At 33.6% G+C, this 24,192-nt stretch overlaps 1 pseudogene; it reads right to left on the minus strand.

Moving 5' to 3' along the window:
* Nucleotides 1-15,113: 15,113 nt before the first annotated feature.
* On the minus strand, nucleotides 15,114-20,812 carry LOC149181334 (large ribosomal subunit protein eL42z/eL42y pseudogene; annotated as a pseudogene).
* Nucleotides 20,813-24,192: the final 3,380 nt, after the last annotated feature.

The raw sequence follows: 24,192 nt of genomic DNA on the forward strand, positions 1-24,192 counted from the left end.
TAGTCTTCCAAGATCTGAAATTTGTAACACCATCCAAAATGTCTTCTACTATGATACTAGGCACCATCTTTACAAGAGATATGAAATTTGTACAAGTTATTGAATATTGAATTATAAGGTTGAAATCGTTGGCTGATCTTCAACAAAGCTCTGAAACCATGTCAAAATTCTATTGCATGTGCTGTAAAATATAATTTTTTTATCTGCTAATTTCTTCCTAATGATTTTCAAAGAATATTTTTGATGCTAATGTTATCATTAAATAATTACAAACACAAAATCTCAATTTTAAATGTAGTGGAAACAATAAATATCATAGAAAGATAACCATACCCAATAGACATAATACTTTTACCCTTGGAATCCTAATACGAAAGAAAACCCAACAAATTTTCTTAAAGAGAAATTGAATTTTCATCAAGGTTTACAAATTAGAATTTGTCTAGAAATATATGCCAACATTGCAAGTCAAATCAATAGTCAAACCTAGTAAAAATTTTGTTGTTCAACACTAGTCAAACCTGTCAAAATTCAACTATAGTCAACATTGTTATGCGGTCTTCAGTTAACACTAGTCAACAGTCTATGGTCAAACTCCCACATGTGTGGTCTATAATCAAACTATCACACATGTAATCTATGATCAAATTGTCACCCATGCAATCTGCAGGTCAATGTTGGTCAAACTATTACACGTACGATTGTACAAAAACTCAGATTTCTTATCAATCCTTCGCATGTGTGGATGTATGGATTTTGATCAACTCCTCACATGTGTGGCTATACGGTTCAGTCAATGCTAGTCAACAATTCAAACATGCGACTGAGATAAGTCAAAATACTGTATAATTTCACATGTGCAGCCTCTAAGAGCAGAGATGGAATGATGAAATGTGAACCCCAGAAAACAAATTTATCCTTAGCTAAAATTTCTCCTTTACTAGAAAATATATGAATGAGCTTGCTATATTGATGTAATGCCTTCTCACATGCACATCTATTTATATAGAGCTCTAATTTTAAGTAGAGACCCATTAAGAAGCTCCTCATCACAAGAATCCTCTTCACTTATTGAGCCTATATTACAAATCAACATTAGATTAGAATGTTTTTATTCCACTTGTGGGTGAAAACCCCCATTAATTAAATAAATCAAACATGCTCTATAAAAAATAGATCACTCCATCCCAAAGCAGGAAATGTGAGTATCGTGGGAAAATCTTCCTGAGATAGACACCAAATCTAATGGTAGAAAGGTTTCCCCAGGCCATTCACCCCTAGCCAAATTAGCAAGGGCCCATGTCAAGTGAATATATCATACCCCCTAGTCAAATCAACATGACCTCGTCTACTCGATGTTACAAATTGCAGAAACACAAACACACATGGTTGGTGCATTGATTGCATTCATGTTTGTATGAGACAATCAATTGCATGATTGAATGTCACGAAAAGAAATAACTTCTAATAATTTTTAGGAATTTTTGAGTAGCGTAATGAGTGGCATGAATCCCTTATCTCTCAAAGCAAAGTGGAAGATAATTATTCATGAATTTAGAGATATGTATCTTTTAGTATTGAACCTTTGGTTGTCAGAATAAATCTTTGAATGCATTATGGAATTCTTGGAATAATTGTGATGCAAATAAAGAATGCAATGATAACTTCAATTAAATTTATCTTTAAATCAATTGAATGTGATTGAATTATTATGTGTATAATAATTTTGACATCACTGTAAGGGATGTTATAAATCTTGCGATGGAAATATTTTATGTATGAACACTTACCATTATTTGGCTGATTGAAATTATAGATTGCAACTGAAGTGGCCTTGGTTATGATAATGAAGGTTGAGTACTACCATATGCAAGATTCAAACATCATGATAAGAATCTCATATTTAGGAAATCTGATTCCTATATGAAGCAAGTTTGGAAAAGAAAAGAAAAAGAAAGAATATTTGATTGAAATTATAATGATAAATATCATGGAAATTGTATTCTTGTGATACATGTGAGATGATGATCTATTCAGGAAGGATAGATTATGGTTGTGACATTGAAAATCCTAGGGACAAGGCCATTGTGGTGACATTGAAATCCTATGAAATACATTGATCACCATGAGATGTTACAAATAATGTGTTGTGTTATTTAGATCAAACCATATGAATTGATTGGCTATAAGACTTCATAATTCTCGAGACTTTTCCTGTATGAGAAGGCCTTGCCAAGGAATAGATCACGTGAGGGTGTAGGGAGGCAAATAAGGGGATTCTTGAACTTGGAAGGTGTGTGACTGCAAGGGGAGACTTGAATGAATTGGTTTTCAAAGATTCACATACATACTCATTGGAATCATGAATGCATTGGGTGCATCCAAGAAAACAGTGAGATGAACTTGTTCCCTATGGAAGCCATTTGAAGCAATGGACAACCATTCGGGAAGGTGTTGGAATGCTAGTAGGTCTAGAGGTAACTAGACCATGAAAAATGAATGTCATTGCTCAAAGTGGCAACTAAGTACATGGAAAAATATTGTTGATATGAAAGTGGCATATCCCTTCTTCTGCATAGAATGGTTCTACAAATAGTAGAACATTGAGGACGATGTTCCGTAATAGGCGAGGGATTTGTGACACCCCTTTCATTACCCTAAATTTTTTAATGTAAATAAGAAAATATAATGTTAGAGTTCCAACATTGATGCTATGGTGCCAACCTATATTATATCAGAAGTAATTTTTATTTTTATTAATAAAAAAGCTAGAGCTAAAGAAAGGGGACAACCAACAGATTATGATGCCTTAGCGAGGGGAAAAACTTGACTTAGGAGGAAAAATATACCTTGGGTGAATATCTCCCTTTGATGTGATGGTTAGTGTTATGAAACGAGCTCACAAAAAGATAGAAAAGATAGATCAACGCCTTAGAATTCAGCCTCTTCGAGGGGGCAACCTCCTTTACATTACACAAATGAATGATTCTTGGATGATTCAAATGACAAAACCTCATTTCTATATATAGGAGTCTAAGGGGTCACAATATAACCAAGCCAACCTAACAATAATAATATAAAGGCACAAAAATAACAATAGAGGGATTCTATGGGGCACAGTAATAACAATATGGGGACAATAGGGGCACAAAAATATTAATAAGGGATACAACTACAATAGTAATGGGGTAATCACTAGTATTATAGGGACCTAACATGCCCCTCTCCTTCAAAAAATTGTTGTTCTCAATGCTTGAGTAGTTCATCCTCACATGTGGAATCTTCAGCGGATAAGTTCTTCCACTTAATGAGATACTCCGAATTTGATCAATTTCGTAGCTGTCGAGTTCTTGTTTCTGTGACTGCTTCTGATTCCAATATAATTTTTCCTTCCTTGTCAAGTTCTGGAAATATTGTTTGAACTGGGAGCTTGTCACCTATAACCTTCTTTAAACATGAAACATGGAAAACTGGGTGCGCTCAAGAAGCTGTAGGAAGCTCCAATTTGTATGCCATAGTACCAATCTTTTGCAACACCTTGTACGAACCATAATAGTTTGGTGATAATTTATTATCCTTCTTAGCTTGCTTGAGGGACATTTGTTTATATGGTTGTAGTCGTAGGAATACCCAATCACCTACACAAAACTTCTTTTGCTGCGATGTTGATCTGCCCGTTGTTTCATTCTATTCTGTGCCAACATGAGGTTATCCTTTAAGAGTTGGAGGACTTGTTGTTGATGCTCAATGTGATGTTCCACTACTTGAACCTTAGAATTTTCTCTTAAATATGATGTGATGGATGGTGGCTGATATCCATTAAGTTCCATAAATGGGGTCATTTTTGTTGCTGTATGGAAGGAAGTGTTATACCACCATTCAGCCAGAGGCAACCATTTGACCCATTGTGTTTGTTTATCAGATACAAAGCAACGAATATATCCTTCCAAACATTTGTTTACTATCTCAGTTTGCCCATCATATTGAGGATGATAAGATGAACTATGAGCTAACTGAGTACCAAGACAAGAAAATAATTCTGTCCAAAAATTTCCAGTGAAAATGGGATCTTTGTCACTTACAATAATCTTTGGGTTTCCATGTAGCTTTTGAATTGTTTCCATAAATGCAGTAGAAACTGTACTGGCTTTAAATGGATGTGATAATGCACAAAAGTGTGCATACTTGGTAAGTCTATCAACTACCACCATGATGACATTCTTTCCCTTAGAATTGGGTAAACCTGTGATAAAATCCATTGAAACCTCCTCCCAACGTTGGCTTGGAATCGATAAAGGTTGTAATAAACCCGGGGTCTTAATTGTTTCAACTTTATTTTGTTGGCAAACCAAACGTTCCGCCACAAACTTTTGAATATCCGATTTAAGGTCATCCCAAGAAAATTCCTTCTTAACCCTGTGGTAAGTTTTTAAAAATCCTAAGTGCCCTCTTAAGGGAGAAGTGTGCAATTCCATAAGAATCTTTTGTTTGAGTTGGGAATTCTTACAGAGGTATAAGCGATCTTTGTACCATAACGAATCATTTTTCCAGTTAAATGTATTAGATGTACTGGAATCTTGTTGTAACTTTCGAATAAGTGCCCACACTTTTTCATCATTCTTCCATTCCTCCCTTGCTTCGTTTATCCAATCTGGTTGGATAATATAAATGGCGCACAACAATGCTTCCACATCCTCATCCTTTCTTGAGAGTGCATCTACCACCACATTTTTCTTCCCCTTTTTATAGATGATTTCAAAGTCATAACCCAACATCTTTGTGACCCACTTTTGTTGCTTTTCAGAGGATAATCTTTGTTCTAAAAAGTATTTAAGGCTATCATGATCCGTTTTTACCTTGAAGTGTCTTCCCATTAGGTAGGGTCACCATTTCTTAAGTGCATGTAGTATTGCCAACATTTCCTTCTCGTAAAAACTTTCCCTTGATTGGACGGCTTTCAAAAGAAATGGGTCTTTCATCTTGCATTAAAACAACACCAATTCCATTTCCTAAAGCATCACATTCCACAATAAAGGTTTTTGTGAAGTCTGGTGTAGCTAAGATCGGTGCTTGGCACATTGCCTCTTTAAGATGTTTGAAGGCCTTTGTTGCTTCTGGAGTCCCTGAAAATGCATCTTTCTTAAATAATGTTGTTAGAGGTGCTGCTATTCTCTCATAATTCTTAACAAACTTGCAATAATACCCTGTCAACCCGAGAAATCCTTGCAGATGCTTTATGGATGTGGGGATTTTCCATTCCTTAATGGCTTTAATTTTTCTCAGGTCTACCTTAACTCCTTCATGAGATACAATATGACCCAGATATTCCACCTCTTGTACTCCAAAGAAACATTTGGATCTTTTTTGCATATAATTGTTTCTCCTCCAATAGTTGCAGCACCCTGTCAACATGTTCAACATGATCCTTCCAAGACTTGTTGTAGATTAGTATATCATCAAAAAATACTAACACAAATTTTCTAAGGAAGGGTCTGAAAATGGAATTCATCAAACCTTGAAATGTAGAAGGTGCATTGGTAAGGCCAAAAGGCATGACCAAAAATTCATAATGACCCTCACGAGTTCTAAATGATGTTTTCGGAATGTCTTCAGTCTTCATTCTGATTTGATGATATCCTGAACGAAGATCCAACTTGGTGAAGTAAATTGATCCATGCAATTCATCCAGTAATTCATCATTGACAAGAATGGGAAACTTATCTTTAATAGTGAGCTTGTTGAGCTCCCTATAACCCGAACACATGCACCATGATCCATCCTTCTTGTGCACCAATACTACTGGAGCAGAGAAAGAACTTTGACTAGGTTGAATTATCCCAGCCTCTAGCATTTCTACAACCATACGTTCAATTTCACTCTTTTGGGCATAGGGATAGCTGTATGGCCTGATGTTTGGAGGAACACTTCCTAGAATCAAATGAATATCATGATCATGATCACGAATAGGTGGGAGACCTTTGGGAGTCTCAAATAACTTGGAATGATTATCCAAGACTTTTTGGAGATATGGAGAAATAGATGATTTCGATGTGGAAACATCTAGTGAACATAATTGTGTAATTACACCTCGTTGTTCCTTTTTTAGAAGCTTTGCCATACCGTTAGAGTTGATTATATTTACCGTTTCCCTGTAATACCCCTTAATTCAACTTCCTTTCCTTCCGCAGAAAATTTCATGAAAAGTTCTTGAAAATGAAAAACTATTGTACCCAAGGATTGTAGCCATTGGACTCCTAGTACAACAATAGCACCTCCCATTGGAATGGAAAGCATTGGGCTATTCAATACATATTCTTCTATGGATAGCTTGATATTATGGCACTTTCCAGCAGGGAAAATTTTAAGAACCCCCCCTAAATTTATAAATATAATAAATGGGCGAATCTCCATGGTATATAGGAAAAATGGAAGGCGATTTTATCAATAATATAATATGTATATATAATTTTTTGGCGAATCTCTCACCAGGCATGGCGAATATTTTACTCAATTATAAAATCTTGTAAGATCTTGGCGAGTCTTTCACTAAATAATAAAACTTTGTAAAGTCCTAGTGAATCTTAGCATAGGCTAAATGCTGGTTTAATTCCCCCATTTAAATAGGCTACATTCCAGGTGAATACCATGGGTCAATACCATGTGCCTTTTTTATTTTTATTAATTCTAATATTAGGGTTAATAATGGTTTTTTGCATGGTATTAATAACAATCTAGTCCATGGTATTTGTCCCATAGTATTTTGGCCATAGGTTTCACCTAAATATAACCCATTTTTTGAGTGTTCGTAAATATAAGGTGACTTATGGAGTAAATATAAAATAATGTTTTATTTGTTTACCATACCTCTCGTTTATTTGTATTTTTATTAATTTACCATACCTCTTTTACAAATATGGTATTTGGCCCATAGGATTCACTTAAATAAAACCTCTTTCTTGAGCCTTCATAAATAGAACGAGGGTTATGGACTAAATATAAAAAGAGGTTTTATTTATTTACGATACGTATAGTTTATTTTTATTTTTATTTATTTACCATACCTTTTGAGTAAGTATAAAAAGACGTTTTATTTATTTACCATACCTCCACTTTACTTATATTTTTATTTGTTTACACCCTTACATGTATATAAGGTGACTTATGGAGTAAATATAAAAAATGTTTTATTTATTTACCATACCTCTCATTTATTTATATTTTTAATAATTTACCATACATCTTTTATAAATATGGTATTTGGCCCATAGGATTCACTTAAATAAAACCTATTCTTGAAAATGGGCGAATGGATTCACTTAAATAAAACATATTCTTGAAAATGGGCGAATGGAAGGTTGTAAGTCCTAATTTCAAGGGCTAAATTTATCTTTTTTACCCTCTCCCTTAAAATAAGGTGGGCTATTTGAGGTGATTTGTAAAAATGTACTATGATACAAAATATTCGCCCACTAAAAATTTAAAACCCCTTAATTTCGCCAAAGGGCGAACATTCGCCCCTAAAATTATCCTTGCTTTCCAGAGCAATTTGTCGTTCCTCAACTTGCAACCATCACTTGCACTCTGGTGCTGGATATAGGAAGCAATTCAATTCTTTTGCTATCTTACAATGAATAAAATTGTGGGTACTTCTTGAATCAATCAACACTATTACCCTTTTCTTCTTGATATGTCCTTCTATCTTGATAGTTTGAGGAGTGGTAATCCCAACCAATGCATTACAAGATATGGTTGGATTCATTACTTATTTATCTAGGGTTTGTTCCTAGAGTATATCATCTTCTTTTGACATTTCTTGTTCCTTTTCTTCCTCCTCTTCACAATCTATGTAGAATAATTTCTTCTCAGCACACTTATGACCTTTAGTGTATTTGCTATCACAACTGTAACAAAGCCCTTTTGCTCTTTTTTATTCCAATTGTTGTGGAGTCAACCTTATAGGTTGTGGAAGGCTAGGGGCAACAACACTTCCATCTTTGTAGTTGTGAGTGGTAGGCTTCTTGGTTTCCATAATTTTGCTTTCCATTTTTCTTACTAACCTGAATGCTTTTTCCAATGAATCAGGTTCCCAAAGGCGAACCTCGTCTTGGATATTATCCTTTAAATCCCCTATGAACACATCAATCCTATGCTCCTCTGGAATATCTTTTACCCTTATGTTCAATTTTTGGAAGTCCTCAATGTGATCCATCATTGAACCCTTTTGTTTGAGACTTATCAATTGGCTAAAAAAAGTGTTGCTTTTTGTATCCTCATAATGTGTTGTCATTTCTTCTGTAAAAATTGCCCAAGTGACAATTTGTTTATGAGAGCAAAGCCATTGATACCATACAAACTGATTTGGTTCCAAATATAAAGTGGCAATACGTACCTTTTGTGTGTTTTGCACATTATTGAGATCGAAAAATTGCTCCATCTGTAGTATCCATGTTGCGGGATCCTTGCCATCAAACTTCCTCATATTGATTTTTGGAATATGGTGGTTCTTAGATCCAACGTTAGAGTCTATGAAATCATGATTAACATTTATTTTTTTCTCATCACAAGTTTCCTTTACTACCCTTTCACCATTAGTAAGTATTTCTTGTAGAAACTTTGTCAAATATGTCTTCAAATCTTCCATGCCTGTCTTCAAATCTATCTTCAAATCATCCATCTTAGCTTCCACGTCATTCATATTAGCTTCCACGCCATATATCTTAGCTTCTACATCTTTCTTTAAACCATCCATCTTAGATTTTGTTACCTTTTGTGCGAGTGACATTTGTTGCACTTGGTCTCATAATTTTGATATATCATGTTGCATTTCTCCCTCTTCTTCATGAGTCATGCTAGATCTTTCAGGTTGCTTACTAGGTTTTTTCATTTTCTTTCCTCGGGGCATTAGTTACCGATAATAATGCTTTACTATGCCCTTTGAATTCCTTCAAAATAATTTTTCAAACCAAGCTTAAGCAAAAATTAAAAAAAAACTACACACCTTTTTTCACTTTGTAGGAGCTCGATATTGCATCTTATGTATCTCTATAACTTCATATCTTACAGCTTTGAAATTGCAACCTATGGTAGCCCTCTGTTTCCTCTTTCCAATGCCACAAGTCTGATCGAATTTAGATCCTCCAAGAAAGAGTTATTCACAATCTCCCAAGATGACCTGATTATGTACCTTTTCAGAAGAGCGAACTTGTATGAAGTGCCATGTGTCACTGTTTTGACCTTAGGATCTAAAAAAAAAAACACAGGAAACTATAGTCCGTCCTCTTTTTGTAATGTCTTACGAAATTTCAATCTGATGCTCAAAACAAAATTTATGACTATTTTCCCCATGTCACTTGTTTGGAATGTAATTCAGGAGTCTGCAAAAATGCCAACTTCCTCGGATCATATCTCTGCAAATATAGCGCGAAAAGCTCTGAAATCTGGACCTGCGGTTCAAAATGATTTCGTCCCAAATGGGTTTTGTTTTTAGCATCTAAAATGTTGCAGAAAAAAAGTTGTAGTGCAAATTCCACAATGACATGTTTGGAGCAGCGAAACCCTAGAATTCAAAGCTCTGATACCAAATGTTATGAAACCCGCTCACATAAAGATAGAAAAGATAGATCAACACCTTAGAATTCAGCTTCTTTGAGGGGGAAACCTCCTTTACATTACACAAATGAACGATTCTTGGATGATTCAAATGACAAAACCTCCTTTCTATATAGGAGTCTAAGGGGTCACAATATAACCAAGCCAACCTAACAATAATAATATAAAGGCACAAAATTAACAATAGATGGATTCAATGGGGCACAGTAATAACAATATGGGGACAATAGGGGTACAAAAATATTAATAAAGGATACAACTACAATAGTAATGGGGTAATCACTAGTATTATAGGGACCTAACAGTTAGTCTTCCCAAGAAGTTAAAAATTTGGGAAGATGAAGCGTCAATGTGTGATTATAAAAATAAGAGGAGGAGAAAGCAAGGGGTTCTTCTTCTTGGTTCTTAAGCTTCTAGTTTTTCTCTCTTCTATTACTCTCTCATACATCTCTCTCTCTCTCTCCTTCTCATTCACTCAAAATTTGAATTGGTAGTAGAATTGGTGACAACTTGTATAATAAGAATTGAATTTGTTGTAGTTTTTTTTCCTTGGACTAGGTGGCTTTGAGGACTGGGAGTTGTCCTATTTGTGTGTGGCATAAAGAGCACTAAGAAGGGAGAGCCAAGGGACTACAAAGATCATAGAAGGAATCACTTGTGTTGTGCATACCGAAATTTTAATTTGTGAATGTCTACATGGAACTGGTTAAAGAATGGAAAGGTTGAACATTGATATTATTTCATGTTTGTGGAGGATGGTGGCCTTCACTTTTGTGATAAATCTAGTCTTAAAACTGTGTACTAAATCCCTGAGTTTAGTTTTTCCCTCAAGGCATCAAGATATAGCTAAGAATGGCCGCAACATAGTTGAGCCTATGGTTGGGTATAGAGTGGCTCACCCTTCTTTAGTTCCATATTGCAAAATATTTTACTCAAGATAAGTATCTCTTATGCATGATTATTTAATTTCTATTTTCAACAAGTTTACATGTACATGCATTTTCCGTTCAACAATTCTATCATGACTATAGTTGCTATACTATTTAGTTGTATATTTTTATATGTATCAAATTTTGTAATAGCACTGGTTGAGGAAGATCCTTTGGTCCAATTTTCATATCTTGGGTTGCAAAATTTTAGGAAATATGATCAGAGGAAGTTGGACTTACTAAAGGAATATTTAAACAGGCCATGTTAGCATTTCTGCTATAACTTTTCTTCTAAGAGTTTCCAAAAGCTAAAACTTGGATGATATTGAGGCGAATCTCACTGATCCTCTGGTCCAATTTTAATATATTGAGTCATGAAATTTTAAGAAATATGATCAAAGTAAGTTGGGCTTCATAAATGCATATTTAAATAGGTCATGTCAGAATTTATTCTATAACTTATCTTCTGGGAAGTTCCAAAAGTTGAAACTTGTACTATAATGAGGGGCAATCTTGTTAATCATATATTCCAACTTTTGGATATTGGATCACAATATTTTAGGAGATATGATAAGAGGAAGTTGTGTTTCCTATATGCTACTAAAATCATGCATCAAACAGGTCATGTTGGAATTTTTTCTATGACTTTTCTTCTGGGAGGTTCCAAAAGCTAAAACTTGGACCATAGTGAGTAAAAATCCCATTGATAATCTGATCCAAATTTTAGATATTGGGTCATGATATTTTAGGATATATGGTCAGAGGAAGTCAAGGTTCCTAGATGCTCCTAAACTCATGCATCAAACATGTCATTTTTCCATTTATGATATAACTTTTCATCTGGGAGGTTACAAAGGTTGAAACTTGGGCCATGGGGAGGGGAACTTCCATTTATAATTTGATTCAATTTTCATAACTTGGATTGCTATAATTTAGTATATATTCCCTGAAGAATTTGTTATATTAATTTTCATGTAAAGTGTTTGAAGAAATTCCTAAATGGTTTAATGATTCATTGCATACAAATTGTTTAATGAAATGTCCCAAAGAAAATGGTGTTTTATGGATGGGGATAATATTACAGTATGTTGGAATTGTTGTAGCTGATCTATGCCCATTTGCATGCACATGATTTGAACAAGTGTGTTAAAGGTGTTTTATTACCATTTACATACAAATTATTTTATAAAATACCTCAAAGACATAAATCAAAAGTTGCATGATTGAGTGGTATATTATAATTAGTATGTTACATGTGGAATTAAAGAATCGTTTCTTATTTGGTTTTATACAAAATGTTTGAAAAAATGTCTACAAGAAAAGTATTAGTTAATTGGTTGTATACAAAGTATTTGAATAAAGGTTACGTGTAAATTGTTTGACAAAATGTACGACAAATGATAATTAAATTTTTGCTAGTTTGGTTAGGACGAATTTATTAGTTGTGACAAAGTGGTATCAAAGCTTATTGCTGAGCTAGTTAAAAAAAAAGAAATAAAATTTTGGGTACCCCATAACCTTTGTAAGTCATTGAGGGAGTTGGTCATGTTACACATTCCCTTATAGGTTTACCAAAGGATCATATTGTTTCTCCCAATGATGTGGAAACATTAAAGGAGAGAATTAATAAACTTCACATCTACACTAAGCAGTTGGCAGTGCAATTGGCTGCAATAATAGATATTTTGATTAAGCATAATCACCAAATCTAAAAGGAGGCAGGTGAATTTGTTAGTCTGAGGTGTCAACTAGAAGATCTTCAACATGTTGGCACTTGTACACTTTGTCTCTCTCTCCTTCAGTAGATTCTATTAGTCCATCAATCTCCTTGTAAATTTGAAGATGGAAGCTCCACCTTCAATGCCCACAAATTCTCCCTGTCAACTTAAGGATTTCCCTCCCATTTATTTTAGCATTCATGTCACATTTTGTTCAATTTGGGGTGTATTTTGTAGGGTGCATATAACTAGATTCCCCATCTTTGTGTAACTCTATTTATCTATAGACTTGTTGGTTTGGCTTTGGACCAACTAGCAATCATTGAAATTATACTATAATTGATGGAAATATGTAAACATGTTGTGCATTAAGGTGCAAATTTTAATAAATAAACTTTTTCAATTAAAGTTTTAAAAAATCAATTATTATTATATAATTGTTTTATTAAGTTGAAAGAAATTTTGTTACTAAATATCTTAATTAGTTTTACTTTTCCAATATATATTTAGTTTTTTTATTAAAATTTTAATATTAAATTAGGAAAAATAACAATATTGAAATATAAAAATGAAAATTTAATAAAAAAATCCATTTACTATAACTATATTTTGAAGTTATATATATATATATATATATATATATATATAGATATATATTAACATCCCTAGTAAACGTCGTGGAAAAGTACATAAGGTTAGAATTTTTTTACGAAATTACTGGCATGTAACAATCCGAATTACTATTCCATATTTCTTAACTGCCCATTGGATAACATCATCATCATTACATAGAGTAAAATTTAGAAGTGGAATAGTAAATTGCATCACATTTCAACCATTGTTGCAGTATAGTAACATAAGATCCCTGATATAACCTTGCATCATTTCCATAATTCTTTTAACTAGGTTAGTTAATCACATACTTGATAATGTAAATTTCACTTTGTGCAAGGAATCAACATCATAAGAATGACAAAATATGCAACCGCATCATTAGACATCGATATACCCTGGAAACCCCATTGGGGGAACCAACATATGTTTAATATTTATTAAATGCTCATGAGGGTGTTCATCCCTCACTCAATGGCTTGTAAGGGAGTCCATACCTTGACCATTGTCATAAAACATTACAAAGAAATACCATCTTAAATACAACATAACTAGCTATAATCTATTACAATCATTATGATAACATTTACCCATAAATCCTTGAATACTGTGTCTTTGGACCTGGTTCCTCCCATCAGTGGATTATCTTGTAGTTGACATTCCTTTAATTTGCATAGACCACTAGTTTATTGTCTGCCATAATGTTAAACATAATCCATATTTCACACACGTCGTAATCTTTTCCTACAACTGGTACTGTTAGCGGACTTTGATATCATGATTAGTAGTAATCAGACAAATAACAAATCTTTATTAGTGATGCTTCAACTTCTATTCATGTGAATTCATAAAATGTAAGAAAAATATCAAAACATGCCTCTTCTAAAAACACTGCACATGCATTAATTAAATACACATAATTACCCAAACATGTATGTTTATCCATGCACGAATATGGTTATGAACCATGCCTAACCATTTGAATTCTCACATCCATAAAGTAAATTGCATAAAGATCACCAAAGCATACTCATTCATTCCCTCTTCACACGCACTATAAGAAAAGGAGTAAATACATTTCTCTCTCCGCACCATAGTACAATAATAATAAAATATTCACTAAGATAGTATTTAAAATAAATTCCATGGTTATCACTATTTATTCACACAAGAAGAAGGAACTCTTTCGAAGATAAAACACCATATTAAGTATTATTTCCTTTACACAAGACACATTCTTTTCCACCGAAACAACCACTATAACTACTCATGTTCTTTTAAAGGAAACTAACACATTAGTTAGGATCTTCGTGCATGCAATTACATAAACTTTATTAAAAGGAACTAGCCTCTCAGTTATTATTTTTGGTGCATGCAAATATGTAAAAGAAAGCTAATACAATGGATATTGTTCCTATGCATGAAAATGCATATGCTTTTGCAAAAGAAAATTGAACATAATAGCATGTGAATACATGTTTCCTTTTTCCAAGAAATCTAACACAATAGAGGATGCAAAAATATGTTTTATTTTCCAGGAAACTAATACAATAAAGCATGAAAATACATGTCTTCTTTTCCAGGAAACTAATACCATATTGCATGCAAAAACATTTCTCTTTTCAAGAAATGTAATACAATGATGCATGCAAATACATGTTTCTTCTTCAAGAAACTATCATATTCAACTATTACTTTCGTACATATAGATAATTATTTCCTTCTTTAAAAGAAAACTAACTTAATAGCCATTCTTTTCATGAAACTATGTATTCTTGTTCTAAAAAGAAGCTATCTTAATGGCTATTGTTTCTGTATATATAAAACACACATTCTCTTCAAGTAAATTAGTAAAGTAATGATTATCTATGTGCATAGAAGCACATGTTTTTTTCAAGAATTAATAGAAATAATCATATATTCTTTCAAGAAAATATAACTCAATAGGTATTTGTATCGTGCATGCAATACATATTTTTTTCACAAGAAACCTAGCATAATCATTATCTTTTTTTCCTGCATGCAAATATGTATTTCTTTTCAGTAAAGTCTATCATAATTAACTATTCTTTTATGCATGAAATACCTATCTCTTCCTCAAGAAATCTATCAAAATAAACACATATTCTTCTCGAGGAATTTAGCACCATAGTTATTGTTTCTATGCTTAAAACATATATTTCTTTTCAAGTAAAATTAGCACAATAAATGCATATTCTTATTCAATAAAATTGGAAAAATATACTTATCTTTCTTGGCCATGATAAAATTGCAAAAAAATCGAAAGTTTAAGACAAAAGGACATTCCCTTTCCCTTCTTGTCTTCACCAATCTCAAAATGCTGCAATGTTTGATCGCAGGTTGAGAATAACACTTGCAAGACTGACATTGCAACTTCAATACAAGCTGCTTTCTTATTTTCGCCTTCTTGTGAGACACAAATTTTGTTTGGCCTCCATATCCGATGGTATAATGTCATTTCCCTTGCATAAAGGAACTGACCATCCCTTTCTTATACTAAGTAACCTTGTGCACGGTGCGTTTTTGCAAGCTTTGTTCTTGCAAAAGTTTTCTTAGTCTTTGGAAACATTGACCACTGTGATTCAAGGAAATACACAACCCAACTCTAAGGTAATGCCTTTCTTTCCATTACCTCTACCACTATTTCAATTTGCATTGATAACAATCAACAATCACACAAGAGAAACTAATACTACAGCTCCATCCATACACATGAAGAGCGTATAGCGTATAAATATTGTTAGCATGGGTCGCTACAGGTTAAGAAGTTGCAACGCTGGTATATTCCTGTTGGAAGGGCAAAGGGTGTTAGGGACAAAGGTAGGCTAGCGGCATCTCCATATCTCATAACCACACTACATCCCTTTAGAGAAAAATCCTTGTGTAATTGAACTTCCTCTATCCACTAAACCTTCCTTCAATATTTTTTCTTGGAACAAACCATATGGTAATTCACTTAATAACTACTTCTTGATTCTAGATGTCGACAAGTTAAACAATAATATTTTCATATTATGTAATGACGAGAGTTATAGTAGGGATATTACAGATATATATACACTTTATTACTAAATTTTTTATTCAAATTTAATCATAAATTTATTCTATTCTATTTTATTCTATCTTATTCTATTCTATAAATATAGTTATAATTTTATTTGTGTATGTATCTTAAATTTTCTCAAAATTTCATGGGATGAAATAGTCTATCACCTACTTCATACTAAGAGCATTGAAGATAAAAAAAATAGTTTCTTGTGGATTTTCCAACTTTTACTCACATTCCTTGTAAATTTAAAAATATTTGTCAAACTACCAACCTTCTTGACTTATTAAGTCAACATAATTATGGTGATATGGGAAGGATTCTCTAGCTTCTTTTCGGTCATAGAAATAAAATGTTAAAGAAAGTCAATTAATTTTTTTGTGAATTGTCCAACTTTTACTCACATTCCTTTTAAATTTCAAAATATTTGTCAAACTACCAAACTTTTGACTTATTAAATTATAATGATTAGGGTGATGGGGGAACACTTCTCTGGCTTTTTCCCCACCACCACCACCACCAACAAACAATATATTATCTCTTTTTTACATATAATTATTATAGTTACAATTATAATTATTATAAATTGATTAAATAATTTTTTTAATAATATTATTTATAGATTATAAATTAATTTTTATAATATTTTTAAATAGTAATAATAACGATGATTTTTGTAATTATAAATAATTTCGCTAAATAAATAACAAAACAAGTAAGTTTATATATATATATATATATATATATATATATATATATATATGGAATTTTCGCTTTTTGGAACCCCTTATAAACCAAATTTTAATATATTTTTTCCTTATTATTAATTTTTCCGAATATGTTTTTCAATAAATAATAGTCATTTAGAAAAATACTTAAACTATTCATTTTTTTTTTATCAACTTGAAAACTATTGTAAAGGGTCATTATCATAGTTTAATTTAATTGAAATATATTTATGTTTCTAGTTAATTATGTTAATATAATAATTTTTCTTAAATTATTTTAATATTTATAATTATTTATTTAAAACATATATTAATTTTTATTAAAATTTTAGTTTGATTTTAGCCCGCGGGGTGTAGAATAGATAGTGATGGGGTATATTGTTAAGTCCCTCTATGATGTGAAGGTTATCAATTCAAAAATTTGTGGGGAAAAATCTAGTCATGTTAAGGGCCAGCGTGGCCCAATATGGGCGCAATCCTTGGGTGATATTGATGACTTAGATGCCCCTAGGTTGCAATTTCTCAAGCCACAGACCAAGCCTGATGTAATCTCTGATGAACTCAGATTACTTGACAAACACTATTTTTTTAGTTTGATTTTAATTTTAAATAATTTTATTATTGGAATCCATTTGTAATCCTTATTTATGAAATTTGAACCAATAACTTGATGAAGAATAAACTCTACACAAGCTAACTAATTTCCACCTCAAAAATACATAAATTTTTATAATACATTAACTAACAAAAATAACTCCATATATTACATAGTAATTAAATTATAATAATTAAACTTGAACCAAGTGTAAATGATTCTATAATTATTACATGGTAATTAAATTAAATTACAATAATTAAACTTGAACAAAGTGTAAATAATTTTGTAATTGAATCATAAAAATTAACTCTTTTCATGTTATCTTCACTCCAGCATGTGTTTATTTCACTGTCGTTTACATATTGCAAGTGTCGTTTGCACTTTAGCTCTTGTCGTCTTCTCGCATGCTAAGTGTCGCACAATGTACATAAACTTGTTTTGGTGGTTTCAAGAGGTTCTCATTGTGCAAATGAGTCGATATTACCATGTAAACCTTTGTTGCACTCATTTCCAAAGTTTTAAGCATTGTCACACAAGTGTCATCACGGTCGTCACAAAGTGTATCTTTAGTGTCACACTTATTGTAAGTTATTGTAAACGTTTTTGAATTGAGGGAAGTATGTTTTTAATGTGTTCTAAATTATCTATGTTGTGTCATCAAGAACTCTAAGTGTGTGATCACAATCAAGTCCTATCACTATTCACATTAGTTTCATTGATCCCACACTTAGCCAAATTTTGAAAAATTCCCAGCAACTTAGCCTCATTCGACCTTCCTAAACTGCGCATTGCATAGTCCCAACCCCCAAGCTACAACCCTACCTCTTGACACTACCTAATGCACAATTTCTTCCTTCTAGGACTCTGCACTGCACAATTTCAGTTCTTAAGCCCAAGCCTTGGCATCCAAAATTGCGCAATTCAGGCCTCCATCTTAGCCCCAACTGCGCATTATGTAGTCTCTGAGCTCAAGCCCAAAACACGAGCTCTTGAACTGCACAACTGCACAATCACCAAGCCTTCTCTGCCTCCCAAACTGTGCAACTGATAGAAACAGCAAAAAAACCTACAACTTGACTCACTGAGCCTAAAAACTGTGTAATCTTCCTACACATTCTAGCCTGAACTGCACATTACGCAGTCTCAAGGCTCAAGCCTCAACCCTGAGCTCTTGAACTGAACAATTTTGCAATCACCTGGGCTCCTCTGTCTTCCAGAACTGTGCAATGGGAAAAATGAGTGTTTAAGCCCTCAGCCTAGCTCCCTAAGCTCCCAAACTGCGCAATTTTTTTCTTTATCCAATCCCAAACTACGCATTACGTAGATTCAAGGCTCAAGCCTAACCCTTGATTTCATGAGATGCGCAATTGCATAGTCACTAAGCCTCTCCCTTAGCCTACCACCTAGTTCCGACCCAATTAGTGGATCATCACACAACATCTTTGACTAGGGGCTTATCAGAATGATGTCGTCTTATCATTAGTGGATTGGAAATGCAAGAAATCTATCATGTTATGGTAAGAAGATGAAGAAGGAGATGAAGGAGGACATGCTAGAAGACACATATGGAGTTGAAGAGATAAGATGATCATTAGGTGAGAAGACGACGGAACATTAGATTACAAAGGAAGATCAAAGATCAGGACATGAAGACTCCATTTGATTCACAACCCTTTGGAGGGTCGATATGAAGAACAAAGCATATCTCTTATGAAGATCAAGCATTGCACATCTATTGTTGAAGACAAAGGAACATGAATGGATTGACATTTCCATATCATGAAGAAGTCCTTGTCAGCAGTGTCATGCCATGTCAAGTCATGAGTCGTCATATGGCACATCGTTCTTGTGGATTATGTAATTTCTTATTCAAAAATGTATTGTAAAGTGGAATTCCAAACGACATATGCAAAATACGAAGAGTCATGTCAATTTGAAAAGTCATAGGAAGTCAAACAATCATGAGGGTAGTCAAAGAGTCATAAGGGAGGTGAAGCAACACCCCATTGGTTATATATTCACCCTCATTGTATGGGAAATGGAATTTTCACTTTGGCTCCTCCAAAAATGCATTAGAGAGACAATCTAGTTCTTTTGGGGAGTAATGAGTGGCTCCAACGCTCCACTATTGGGGCTAGTGATGTTCACCATATACATGTGTTTTGTGACTTTTACTTAATACTTGAAGCCTGATGGCCGAAATGTTTTCATGTATGAATTGTGAATATTTTTAATTTTGTTATTTGAATATTTATGATTCATGTTTTCTTTCACCTATACTAAAGTAGTTAAACTATTTCAGTTATTTTAATGCTTACCTAATTGAGAATGTGCTATAATGGTTGCTATAACTGTCACATCTTTGTGGACTATTCCACTAGATGTTAGAAGGATATCTTCTTTGTGTGCGTGTATCTACTAGGGTGGTAGTATTACCTCTCTCCTAGAGTATCACTTTCCTTTCCTTCCGTAGTAGAAGAATCTTAACACACATAGAATCGAACACTCACTAGGCATGCTCACTTTCTAGTTCGAGATTACCTATGCATAACTCTCTTGTGCTGAACTTTGTAGCTAAGGAAAGACTATAAGAATATATGGAATCCGGGCCGATATATCGGATGGGACTCCTATTCCAAATGATGTGGGGTCTAATTGGGACTTCACAACTAGGAGACCCCCTTGGTTGACGAATTTCCAGCACCATCAACAAAATGGTGCTAGAAGGAGGGCCAGATGACAAGCTATGCCTGTTGAGCCTATTTTTATTCTCTTATCATAAATGGATCATCCTCAAACCATACTCTTGGGGTGTTTTTCCAACCTATCCCCTGGTAAACTATTAATCCCCGATGAGCCTCTTTATCATTTCTCTTAATTGAATTTTAATGGTGAGGATGGAACATACATAACCAAGCACATTCTAATTTTCTTAAATTTTGTGAACATTACGAAATCAATGATGAAGATTTTTCTTGTGTGGCTTTCTTCCTCACCCTTGAAGGTCATGTTAATCAATGATGTCATACCTTACCATATGCTTCCATCCATTCTTTTCATCATTTCCTCAAGGAGATTTACTAAGCCTTCGATAGGTATGATTACCGAGATGTTCCTAAAAGAGTCAATCAACTAAGAATGAATCCTAATGAATTATTTGAGTATTTATCTGATCAATTCCTTCACCTTTTTTATGAATTTCCTTAAGAAGACACAGATTTGGATTTCTTTAAGCAAAAGTTTGAGCGTTTGGTTCACATCTCTCTACACGGTGAATCTGAACCTCTTGATGTTTCTACTTCCCCAAATCTTGTAAATCATGAGACACCTATAATTTCAGAGGAGGAATATATGATTCGTTTTGGTTCTTGTCCTCCTCCCTTTTCAGTTCCAATATGGGTGCCTCTTTGCAATGATAATAAAGTTTTGAGATCTACTAATCAAATTCCTAGTCCATCTTCTCATTGTTCTTCCACTTTTCATGACTCATATTTAATGGAGGAAATACCAGAATGGCTCATGAATCCCACGGTGAAGACTAACTCCTCCATTTCAAAAGATGATGTTACTATTCATAATTCTAGTCTTGAATTTGATTTGGATTTCTATTATCCTCTATTGTCTACATGCCATGACTATTTGTAACGTGATCAACCAAATCAATCAGCTCCACTAGCTAGTTTTCCACACTCTCTTGATTTGCGAGTTGCTATTTCAAATTGTGATCAAATACAAGGTATTGACATTACATAGGTAGAGGAGCAGGAAGGTGAAGTTCTTTCAATCTTTCTTCTCTTTTTCAAAATCCTCCATGTGAAGATGATGTGCTTCCATTCTTGGATGATTTTTAATCTCATAATATTTGTAGTGAATCAAATGAAATAAATTATTTCAATCATTCTGTAGCCTTGGGTAAAAATCATTCTAATGGTAATAATTTTGTTAATTTCAGTGACGATGAATGCCCAAGTTCACCAGTTGACCTTTCAATTTCTCACAAATATTTTAATTTAGATCTAGAATCTGATTCAGTCAAAGAAGATTCTTTTATCGAAACTTCCTCTTCATCTCACTATCCCTTGTGCTATACCATTTTCAATGCATTTACTTGTGACAAAGATACTCCATGCTCTTCAAGTTCTTCATCCAATGAGTTAACTTTTCAATCGGCACAAGGTAATGAGATTATCCATAATGAAAATGAAAACAATCAAATCATTGAGTACTCTTTCCGACCCTCATCATCTCTTATTTTTCATGAAGACAACTCTTCAAATCAAGTTGCTGATGAAATTTCTCCAATTCATACATCTTTAGATTTGTGATCAGAATAATATTTCAACTTGAGTAATCTGGTTGTTGAAGTTGAGAAATACGGTCAAATCAGTGACAAAGATGGCTTCCATCCGGTGAGTAGTGGTCTTATTGAAACCAGTAGTAGCAGCTATCCTCACACCATGTACGATCTATTTTAATCTTCAAAATTAAGTTTTACAATCTTTAAAAGTTTCAGGACTTTTCATGAAGTCGAGGCACTTCAACTCTTGTTGATGGTTATGTCAGGATCTCGTGACTCTGGTGAGCCCCCGAACTAAGCCAGATTTGGTTTCTCTCACATAATCCTTCTCTTTGCATGGTTTCACTTGATGCAAATTTATTTTTGAAAGATGTTTGGTATTTCAGATGTAATCTTTTAAATTTTCAAGATTTTACTTCTGATCGGATTCAAGAATCTTCTTCGCTTGATTCATCTTCATGAAAATCTCTTGCATCAAACTCGGGTTTGGAATATTTTTCTCTCATAAAGTCATGGAATTGTGAAGTTGATAATTTCAAAGACTATATTTGGCCAAAATAATCATGCCTATCATATTCATTTCCTAATTGTCATCTCTTGGTTTCTCTTATGGATGTTATATTGCAAGCCTTTCCTTTCATTGCACCCGAAATTCTCTTGAGTGATAATGAATGCACAAGTTATTGCGCAAATCAATTCTTCCAAATTTTCTATGTCCTGACTGGTCTCATGTGTTTGTTGTGCTGGAATTCCTTTTAAATTATTTCGATGATTATGATGCTTGTACAATTTTTCACCAGTTACAGGAAAATGGTTTATCACATCCGACATGTGAGGAAGTTGGTTTTATTATTCATAGCATTGGAAAAGTTCGTCATTTTGATCTATATGTGTTAATTACAAATTGGAATCTCATGTTTGAATCAATCCATCTGATCATGATTATGTCTCTGATTAATTTCATTCATCTTACCATTTTCTCATCACATCCAATTATAGTTATTTTACATCCTTTGATCTTCACGGTTTCATATCTCATCCTTCGAGGTACTTTTCAATTGTTGAGGTACTTCATATTTTGCTAATGGTCATGTCAAGCCCTCACTGTCTTGCCAAGATGGCTGAATATAATCAGATCAATTGTGTCTCACAAGATTCTCATCTTGGTATCATGCTTTTAATTGAAAAATCATATTTTCAGGTATTTCATAGTTTTCAAGAGGATTGTTTCAAGTTTCATGATCCAATCTATCATTTCCTAGAAGCATCTTACTTAGCAAGCCCTTTTGCTAACAACGAGTTTCAGTCTTTTTCCAAGCTTGCTAAAATTGATGACAGAGATGAAGGTGCATTCAAAAGAAGTTTCCAAGGTTTGTTTAGCTATGATTTTCAATGGAAATGTAATAATGCGAATTGGTTAAAAGTAGTAACTATGACATATCTTTCTATTGACAGGCAAGACCTTCAAGTTTTTGTGCAATTTATACAAGCTTTTATCTTTTACATTGCAAATTATTTAATATTTTTTTTAATCGATCATGTCCTTGTGTTTGCAAGTCGGGTACAATTACAGTGGCTACATTGGAAATTCCATTATATGTGACCCCGACCTTCTACCTAGTTAGGCTAGGAGTAGGTCTAGTTGTATTTTAGTTTACCTACATATTCATCCTGCATTCGTTTCCTGTGGTTTGTCTTATGTTTTCTGGTTTTATTTTCGCATCATGTTTTGGTTTAGCCACTGTTTGTCTTGTCTTTTGGTTTTTTTCCTTGTTGTGTGTTGTCTTCCCTTTCATTTGGTGAGATCTTGCATGAATGTTCCCTATTGGCTCAATAGGTAATGTGGAAAAATAGAAAAGGACTTTGTGACGCTGCAACATTTGGCTAACTCTATGTCCTTCTTCCTTGACTTGGTTACATATTTTGGTCGATGATGTTTCGATGGAAAATATGATCCTTGAAACCTATTCTGGAAACCTGATGCCTATGCCCAGATCTTATGTTTTGATGTTTTCAGGTTGATCCAATCAAGTAGAGAACAAGAAGGGAAAAATCTAAACGATCAAGCCTAAATCAGAGGCCTCTATATGCTTCTTTGAAGGAACAACCTCTCCTACTCTCAATAACTTGAGATCCCTCTTCTTCCCATAAACAAATAAGTTCCAATGAACAATCCTCTTTAAATAAATAAATGAAGGCGAAAGAAGAGAAAGGATTCCTGCACAGAGAGGTGAAGCAAGTGACTCTGCCAAGGTATTGTTTAGGCTCTCTGGCAACAAATATATATTTATGTTCTTGAACTGATTTCATTGGGGTACTGTATAGGCCTGTTGGAAGCGGAGGAACACCAAAGATGAAAAACTACACTATGAAAATCTAAAACTCATAAACTTCATTACCCTATCCTGATTTGAAACATTGTGTGATCGTTGATCTTATGTTTGTGTTTAATCGAGTAAAGGAATGAAGGGGACTATCTTTATGCATGGGGTAAGTGTGGAAGACATGGTAATGTGAATGATGAATCAATTCTTCCTGAATAACTAGAATCTTAATGAAAGAAATGACCAAGGCAGAGAAGCTGGAGTTCTACAAGTCTGTTGCCAAGTGTTGTCGATGTGACAAACACCCTCC

This window comes from Pinus tabuliformis, chromosome 3_2, assembly GCF_031772625.1.
Source record: "Pinus tabuliformis cultivar Carrire ecotype Pingquan chromosome 3_2, CPIR1, whole genome shotgun sequence".
NCBI lineage: Eukaryota > Viridiplantae > Streptophyta > Pinopsida > Pinales > Pinaceae > Pinus > Pinus tabuliformis.